Source organism: Gopherus flavomarginatus, chromosome 8 (assembly GCF_025201925.1).
Source record: "Gopherus flavomarginatus isolate rGopFla2 chromosome 8, rGopFla2.mat.asm, whole genome shotgun sequence".
Taxonomy (NCBI): Eukaryota; Metazoa; Chordata; order Testudines; family Testudinidae; genus Gopherus; species Gopherus flavomarginatus.
This window is the reverse complement of record NC_066624.1, coordinates 57,366,758-57,376,574: the sequence shown is the minus strand read 5'-3', so window position 1 is coordinate 57,376,574 and position 9,817 is coordinate 57,366,758.

The window sequence follows — 9,817 nt, the reverse complement described above, 5'->3', positions numbered from 1 at the left end:
TGCGTTTGTGACATCCAGTCCCTATCCTGTAGACAGGGATGTCACAGACATTGCTTGGGAAGTGCTAGATGCTGCAGTGGGTTTGTGGCCTGAACACAGAACAGCTTGTCGAAGAGGAGGAGTGTGGAATATGGAGAGCTCTGAACTCTCATGAGGTGTTTCTCTCTCTCTCTTTTCCTTCTCACATTCTCCCTCCTACTCTCCCTCTTCCCCCACTTCCTCTGCTTTCCTTCTCTTCCTCCCCTCTTCCTCTGAGCCTCACTTGGGCCCTGAACCAAAGCCTGGGAAAGTTAGCAGGAGTCATTTCATTAATTTGGGATCAGGCCCCTCGGTCCCATCAAGTGCCAATGAAATCAATGGGATGCTTACTATTGATTTCAGTAGTACATGATTAGCACCTTGAATTAGCACTATTACTAGTTTGCCAAGACTAGCAGGTGGAGAAGCAGGATTAACTGGGGTTAATAGCTGGCCATATTAGTGCACTTCTCAGGTCTTCGGATCTCAATTTACTGGTAGTGAAATTCCATGAACCAGTGCACAAGCAATAGCTGCCCCATGTGGTTTGCCGCCTCCCTCTCTTGGATGAGTCCCCTCCCCAGCGCTGTGTCTCTGTGTTTCTGTGATTTTCCTGGATGCTGCCACATTTTGCTCACTCAAGTCCCAATCCTCATTTACTGTCAACTAATCTGTGTAGTTTCTATACGAGTCCTTTTGCAGGATCCTGGATTTAACAACAACAACAACAACAACAAAAGAGAGAGAAACCAAAACATGCGTAGAGGCTAGGTACTTTCCCCTTCATCCAGAAACACTTTACAAGCTGATTCAATGAGTATATAGGACTCTTGTCACTCTCCACTGACATGCAGCTGTCTCTGGGCTGAAACATAGCAGCTGTTTAACAGTACACAAGCAATGAAGAAGAAAGATGCATTGAACCTTCAGGGGGAATTTAGAAAGGCGGAATGCAACTAGTCCACCTGGAACTTGGCTAGGGCTGCCTGGCTAATGCACATGTTCATTTGTACAGAAATGCATCCCCTGGGGTCTTTTATGCACTCCAGAGGTCAGGACCTCAGTTGTGTGTCTCAAAAAAAAGTCAGCCCTGAGCACTATGATGTGGCACTGATTCAGTACTCGGTTCGCAGGTAGAGCCACATTTGGGGAAGCAACTTTTCCTGCTGCTTTCTGGCTTTTCCAAGAGGTCACCCATCCAAGTCCAACCTACTGTGTCTGACAAGAGGACAGCCTGGAGTAGTGTCACTCTCACAGGCCAGGACGCTCCTCTAAATGCTTAAAAGCCAGGCTCTTTCCTTTCGTCATGGATCAGAAATGGCAACCAGTGCTGTTGTATTCTGCTCTCTTCATGGCAAGAACTCGATGCTGGTGGCATTAGAATGGCTAATAATCCCCCACAGGAGACAGGAGCCCCCAGCTTGTAACAGTAAGAGACAGGGACGTCGCAGTGGTAATGCTGAGAGTGATGCGAAGCTGTCGTGCAGGAAGGGGTTGAAGAAAGGAGCAACATTCAAGACAAGATTTGAAGCTCTTAGCTCTGCAGGCCCAAAGCTCTTTCCCTATTTATGATCCATCAGGTGCCAAATGCTGCTCTGTCCCCCTGGTACAAATCTAAAGTAACTCAGTTGAGTTAGAGCCGCTCAGGGTTTACGCTGGCATAACCAAGTGTAGTCCAGATTTACACCAGTTTAACTGTGCACATCATTTTGCCCAGTTGCTTCACACTTTAGGAGTAAGGGCCCAGTCAGAGCCTCTATGATGTCCAAGGAGCTCACAGTACAGTTTAGGATGTAGGAGATAAACTGGGCCTTTGACCTCCTCCACCTGTGTGCTTGACTGGGGTCTTGGCATAATTTAAATCAGGGATTCTCAGCCTCTTTCTGTCTGAGGCCCCTCAATATACCCCCAAAACTCCAGGACCCAGCACAGGAGAGGCCAGGGCTCCAGGCTCCAGCCACAGGGAGTCTCAGGGCTCTGGGCTTCAGGTGCCAGGGGGGACACAGGGCTTGGGCCCTTAGTCCTGTGGGGTAGAGTGAGGGTCTTAGGGCTCTGGGCATCAACCATGTGGGAGGGAAGCTCAGGGCTCTGGGTTTCAGCTGCTGGCAGGGGAGCTCAGGGCTTGGGGCTTCTGCCATGTGAGGCGCTGGGACTTGGGGTTCTGGGCTCCCAGCTTTAGTCCCGCAGGGTAGGGGGACTTGAGGCTTTAGATCCACAGGACGCTGGGGCCCTGGGGCTTGTGGACTCCCAGAAATGGCTCACAGACCCCTGAGTCACTGAGCCTTGGTTGAGAACTGCTGATTTAGAGCATCCTGGGAGCTGCTCTCAATTACACTGCCAGTTAAGCAGCTGGGGATCAAAGTGATACAAGAATACCCTGGCCACACCCCTTTCCACAGGCCATACCCAATGCTATTATCTCCACTGGAATGTCTCCCAAGTTATCCTGGGGTAGCTAAGAGTAGGAACCAGTCTTCGTTTATTTGTTTTCCTCAGGACCCCAATTTGACTGGCTCTGGGGAAAGATATTGCATGCCCAGATGATGGTGTGTGTGGGTGGAATTTACCACCATCACAAAGAGTCATACCGGCAACCATGCCCAACGTGCATGTAAGAGTGTGGCTGTAAGAGTGAGGCTATGGGACAAGCATTCACCCTGTTGTGTTAATGAGTTCCCCCTTTGCCTGGTCCTTCTGCACCTTCCTGGCCAGCATGGAATATATGGAGTGTGTAACTGACTTGTGGAGGACTCCATTTCACCCCAGCTGGGGAAGGCTGACATGTCGCCTCGAGCAGCACCACAGCTGGTCTCTGTCAGACCCCCAGCTGTTTTTGTACTTTATAGACTTAGCTGGGCTGTGTGTGTTTTTTCTTGTGAGGCAACAGTGTAGTTGAAAGAGTGCTCCCTTGATGTGAAAGCTGACTGGATAACTGCATGGGTGTTTGTGTACGATAACTTACCCAATCAGCATGGTGTTGGAGCCAACCCTCCCATCCAGGATTGTTTAAGTAATTGAGTGTTTAGGCAGAGCTGTGCGGTGAGGTTGTACTGTGTCAACCCACTGGTCAATGCATGTGAAGCAGCAGCTGGGGCTGAGCCACTGAAAAGATGGATCTGGTGCAGCTTTTGGCTATAATAATAATATCTAACTCTTATCAAGGCTTTTCCTGAGTAGATCTCAGTGCACTCTACCAAGGGGAGGATCAGGATCACTATCCTCATTTTACAGATTGGGAAACTGAGGCATAACAGTTAAGTGATGTACCCCAGGTCACCAGCAGGCCAGTGGTAGAGCCAGGACTAGAACCCAGTGTAGCAGGGTAGTTACCCCGCTCCTAGAAAAAAGTCTGGGCTGATTGAGGAAGCAGCCACACCTGGGGCCATGCCCTAATCAGCCCACACTTGGCCCTGTTATAAGGGCTTAGAGAGAAGCTGGGACAGGCTCTCTCCAGCCCTGGAGGGAGAAGGACCCAGCTGCCTGGGAGCTCAGGGTACAGGGAATAGAGCAGGGCTGGGGAAAGGCAAGAGGTGCTGGGGAGCTCTAGCCTGGTAAGTCCCCAGGCTGAAGGCCTTGCTAAAAGGCCAAAATAGGTACAAGGGTTGCAGAGGCTGCCACCTGGGCTTAGGCAGAGGCAGCTGGTCTGACCCCCTTGCCAATGATGTCTGAACTTTGCCCCAGTAAGTGGGGGCTAGGAAATGACTGGCAGTATCCACTGAGGGAAGATGGGTGAGAGGGCTGGGGGTTCCCCTGGGAGGGGAGACCCAGAGTGTGGCGGGGTACTGCTGGGGCAGAACCCCAAGGTAAAGGACACCGGGGTCTTGGAGGGACATGGGGCCTGAGGCAGGTGAAACATTATCCGGCAGAGGGTGCTCCAGAGCTGGAATTGAATTGATAACCAGAAGGAGCTGCTGCACTGGTGTCTTCACTTTGCTTCACCCAGGTTCCCAGCATGCCAGTTCCATGCGCTAGCCACTTGACCACACTATAAAAGGTTGCTTTCTAGCAGCTCATGCAGTTAGCACGGGAGCCCCCTGGTTCAATGCCGAGTGTGTTGGCCAAGCTGGCAGCCATCACAGAGGTAGGAGCTGGTTTGGGAGTCAAACTGCAGTGGGATGAGCTTTTTCTGTCTGGAAGAAGCATGTAACACACTGGTCAGTGTGTGTATTATGTGTCCTCATCCAGAAAGGCTGTCAGGCTGTTGTAGCCTCAAGCCACAGAGCTTTGGCCAGGCTATAAAAGTTCATACTTTCAGCTCTGGAGGTCCCCAGGTCAATCCCAGATGCATCAGCCAAGACTGCAGCCATCATCGCAGCACGGTCTCCTGTCTGAGAGTACAGAGGATGTGCATGTCCAACAGCATCTTAACTAACACAGCCCCTCTGTGTTTACTGCACTGGAGACCCGTCTGGCTTCTTTCATAAGGGACAGTACGGTTCTTGTTTGGGCAATAATGAGACTATGTTCCACTACACTGGAGCCTCAGTCAGCACAAACCAATGGGCTGATTTATAAATGCTGAAGATACAATTCCATCTACTTATAAGATCATGTAATGTGTTTGCATGTCCAGTAGAGATAGAACATAGCTGAGCTCTTGAATCCACATGCAAGGATTGGGTGTGCAGCGAGGCTGGGTCAGGGAACCCAAATTTGAACAAAGATTTAGTGTGAGTTAAAAACCTACCGCACAGGATCTGGGGGCTTATTTTCCAGCTTGGGTTTTGGGTTAGCCAAAATCTTTTCAGATCCTTTGTGAGTTTGGGCCCATGATGGTGGTGAAACCATGCAGTAATACTCATTGCCCCCCAGAGTTTGAGTTGCAGGCCCACATGGGGTCACTGCACCACAAGGAGAGAGTGGGTAAGAAGGGAAGCCTTCTTCAGTTTCACAGAATCCTCTAGAGAACCTACTAGTCCAATGTCTCCAAAGTCATAGAACCATAGAAGATTAGGATTGGAAGAGACCTCAGGAGGTCATCTAGTCCAACCCCCTGCTCAAAGCAGGACCAGTCCCCAGCTAAATCATCCCAGCCAGAGCTTTGTCAAGACAGGCCTTAAAAACTTCTAAAGATGGAGACTCCACCAGTTCCTTAGGTAACCCATTTCAGTGCTTCACCACCCTCCTAGTGAAGTAGTTTTTCCCAATATCCAACCTAGACCTCGCCCACTGCAACATGACACCATTGCTCCTTGTTCTGTCATCTGCCACCACTGAGAACAGCCTAGCTCCATCCTCTTTGGAACCTCTGGGGCACTCTGCTGGATACCAGCTGCCAATTAGACATTAAGCCGTTGATCACTACCCATTGAGCACGATGATCTAGCCAGCTTTCTATCCACTTTATAGTCCATTCATCCAATCCATACTTTTATTACCTTGCTGGCAAGAATACTGTGGGAGACTGTATCAGAAACTTTGCTAAAGTCAAAGGTATATCACTGCTTTCCCCATATTGACATAGCAAGTGATCTCATCATGGAAAGCACAAGCGACCAGGGAGCTTGCGAACAGGGGCTGCTAACAGGGAGTTTTGCAAGGGAGTTTGGAAGGGGAGTGGGAAGGGGGCGGGTCCCTTGTTGGTCCTACCTGTTCCCCTGTAGTCCCCTTAAAACCTATAATCCAAACCATATTCCAAAACCCCTTTCTTTAAACCACCCTTTCATTAACTAGGAGACAATGCAGGCAGAAGCCCAGCAGCAGAGTGGGAGCTATCCAGTTTATTGCGCTGAGTGTAGCATGTATGATTACCTGCCTTGTGGGCGGATGGCATATGTGTGCAGTCGGTGCAAGGAGCTCCTGGCCCTTAGAGACCACATACGGACTTTGGAGCCAGGGTGGCGGAACTGGAGGAACCAAGAGAGGCAGAGAGGTATGTTGATGAGGCTTTCCAGGACACTGTAGAATTGTCCCACCTCTGCTCAGACAGCCTCTGTGCTGTTGAGGAGGAAGAAAGGCCCAGGGAAGCAGAGCAATCAATGGGAGCAGAGGGAAACCTTCCCGTAGTTGGGACCCTCCTTCCAGTTGGTGTTGGGGTATCCTCTTGCACTGAGGTTACCTCTCCGGGGGAGGGAACTCCAGTTGCTAGGAAAAGGCAGGTGTTAGTAATGGGAGAGTCGATCATTAGAAACATAGATAGCCGGTTTGTGATGACCGGGAGAACTGTATGGTGACTTGTCTGCCTGGTGCGAAGGTTGCGGATCTCTCGAGGCATCTAGACAGACTTATGTGTAGTGCTGGGGAGGAGCCGGTGGTCGTGGTACATGTAGGTACCAATGACATAGGGAAGGGTAGGAGAGATGTCCTGGAAGCCAAATTTAGGCTGCTAGGGAAGAGACTGAAATCCAGGACCTCTATGGTGGCATTCTCAGAACTGCTTCCAGTTCCACGCACAGGGCCAGGTAAGCAGGCAGAACTTCAGAGTCTCAATGCGTGGATGAGACGATGGTGTAGAGAGGAGGGGTTTACATTCATTAGGAACTGGGGAAACTTTTGGGATGGGGGGAGCCTATACAGGAGAGATGGGCTCCACCTAAACCAAAGTGGAACCAGACTGCTGGCACTAAACGTTAACAAGGTTGTAGAGAAGTAAAAATCTTAAGCAAATCCACATGTTCCATAGAATCGCTATGGATAGAAATTTCATGCTCTAATAAAAATATAACATAGGGATCTATTATCAACCACCTGACCAGGACAGTAATAGTGATGATGAAATGCTAAGGGAAATTAGAGATGCTATCAAAATTAAGAACCCAATAATAGTGGGGGATTTCAATTATCCCCATATTGACTGGGAACATTTCACTTCAGGACCAAATGCAGAGATAAAATTTCTCGATATTTTAAATGACTGCTTCATGGAGCAGCTGGTACGGGAACCCACAAGGGGAGAGGCAACTCTAGATTTAATCCTGAGTGGAGCACAGGAGCTGGTCCAAGAGGTAACTATAGCAGGACCACTTGGAAATAGTGACCATAATACAATAGCATTCAATATTCCTGTGGGAGGAAGAACACCTCAACAGCCCAACACTGAGGCATTTAATTTCAAAAGAGGAAACTATACAAAAATGAGGGGGTTAGTTAAACAAAAGTTAAAAGGTACAATGACTAAAGTGAAATCCCTGCAAGTTGCATGGCCCTTTTTAAAGACACCATAATAGAGGCCCAACTTCAATGTATACCCCAAATTAAGAAACGCAGTAAAAGAACTAAAAAAGAGCCACCGTGGCTTAACAACCATGTAAAAGAAGCAGTGAGAGATAAAAAGACTTCCTTTAAAAAGTGGAAGTCAAATTCTAGTGAGGCAAATAGAAAGGAGCACAAATGCTGCCAGCTTAAGTGCAAGAGTGTAATAAGAAAAGCCAAAGAGGAGTTTGAAGAACGGCTAGCCAAAAACTCCAAAGGTAATCACAAAATGTTTTTTAAGTACATCAGAAGCAGGAAGCCTGCTAAACAACCAGTGGGGCCCCTTGACGATTGAAATACAAAAGGAGCGCTTAAAGACAATAAAGTCATTGTGGAGAAACTAAATGGATTCTTTGCTTCAGTCTTCACGGCTGAGGATGTTAGAGAGATTCCCAAACCTGAGCCGGCTTTTGTAGGTGACAAATCTGAGGAACTGCCACAGATTGAAGTGTCACTAGAGGAGGTTTTGGAATTAATTGATAAACTCAACATTAACAAGTCACCAGGACCAGATGGCATTCACCCAAGAGTTCTGAAAGAACTCAATTGTGAAGTTGCGGAACTATTAACTAAGGTTTGTAACCTGTCCTTTAAATCGGCTTCGGTACCCAATGACTGGAAGTTAGCTAATGTAACGCCAATATTTAAAAAGGGCTCTAGAGGTGATCCCGACAATTACAGACCAGTAAGTCTAACGTCGGTACCGGGCAAATTAGTCGAAACCATAGTTAAGAATAAAATTGACAGACACACAGAAAAACATAAACTGTTGAGTAATAGTCAACATGGTTTCTGTAAAGGGAAATCGTCTCTTACTAATACTAATAGAGTTCTTTGAAGGGGTCAACAAACATGTGGACAAGGGGGATCCAGTAGACATAGTGTACTTAGATTTTCAGAAAGCCTTTGACAAAGTCCCTCACCAAAGGCTCTTACGTAAATTAAGCTGTCATGGGATAAAAGGGAAGGTCCTTTCATGGATTGAGAACTGGTTAAAAGACGGGGAACAAAGGGTAGGAATTAATGGTAAATTCTCAGAATGGAGAGGGGTAACTAGTGGTGATCCCCAAGGGTCAGTCCTAGGACCAATCCTATTCAATTTATTCATAAATGATCTGGAGAAAGGGGTAAAAAGTGAGGTGGCAAAGTTTGCAGATGATACTAAACTACTCAAGATAGTTAAGACCAAAGCAGATTGTAAAGCACTTCAAAAAGATCTCACAAAACTAAGTGACTGGACAACAAAATGGCAAATGAAATTTAATGTGGATAAATGTAAAGTAATGCACATTGGAAAAAATAACCCCAACTATTCATACAATATGATGGGGGCTAATTTAGCTACGAGGAGTCAGGAAAAAGATCTTGGGTGTCATAGTGGATAGTTCTCTGAAGATGTCCATGCAGTGCACAGAGGTGGTCAAAAAAGTGAATAGGATGTTAGGAATCATTAAAAAGGGGATAGAGAATAAGACTGAGAATATATTATTGTCCTTATATAAATCCATGGTATGCCCACATCTCGAATATTGTGTACAGATGTGGTCTCCTCACCTCAAAAAAGATATTCTAGCACTAGAAAAGGTTCAGAAAAGGGCAACTAGAATGATTAGGGGTTTGGAGAGGGTCCCATATGAGGAAAGATTAAAGAGGCTAGGCCTCTTCAGCTTGGAAAAGAGAAGACTAAGGGGGGATATGATAGAGATATATAAAATCATGAGTGATGTGGAGAAAATGAATAAGGAAAAGTTATTTACTTATTCTTATAATACAAGAACTAGGGTTCACCAAATGAAATGAATAGGTAGCAGGTTTAAAACAAATAAAAGGAAGTTGTTCTTCACACAGCGCACAGTCAACTTGTGGAACTCCTTACCTGAGGAGGTTGTGAAGGCTGGGACTATAACAATGTTTAAAAGGGAACTGGATAAATTCATGGTGGCTAAGTCCATAAATGACTATTAGCCAGTGTCATAACATAATTCCCAGATTTGGACCTTAGCGTCCAAAATATGGGGGTTAGCATGAAAACCTCCAAGCTTAGTTACCAGCTTGGACCTGGTAAAGCTGCCACCACCCAAAAAATTAGAGTGTTTTGGGGCACTCTGGTCCCCCCAAAAACCTTCCCTGGGGACCCCAAGACCCAAATTCCTTGAGTCTCACAACAAAGGGGAATAAACCAGTTCCCTTCCCTTTTCCCTTCCAGATGTTCCCTCCCTGGGTTCCTGGAGAGATATACAGAAGCAAGCTCCCTGAATCTAAACAGAGGACGCCACCCTCCCTGTTTCCAGTCCTGGAAACACAAGTACTTCCCTCTTCACCCAGAGGGAATGCAAAGTCAGGCTAGTAAATCTAACACACACAGATTTCCCCCTGACTTCTTCCTCCCACCAATTCCCTGGTGAGCTACAGACTCAATTCCCTGGAGTTCCCCACCCAAGAAAAACTCCAACAGGTCTTAAAAAGAAAGTTTTATGTAAAAAGAAAGAAAAATACATAAAAATGGTCTCTCTGTATTAAGGTGACAAATACAGGGTCAATTGCTTAAAAGAAATATGAATAAACAGCCTTATTCAAAAAGAATACAATTCAAAACACTCCAGCAACT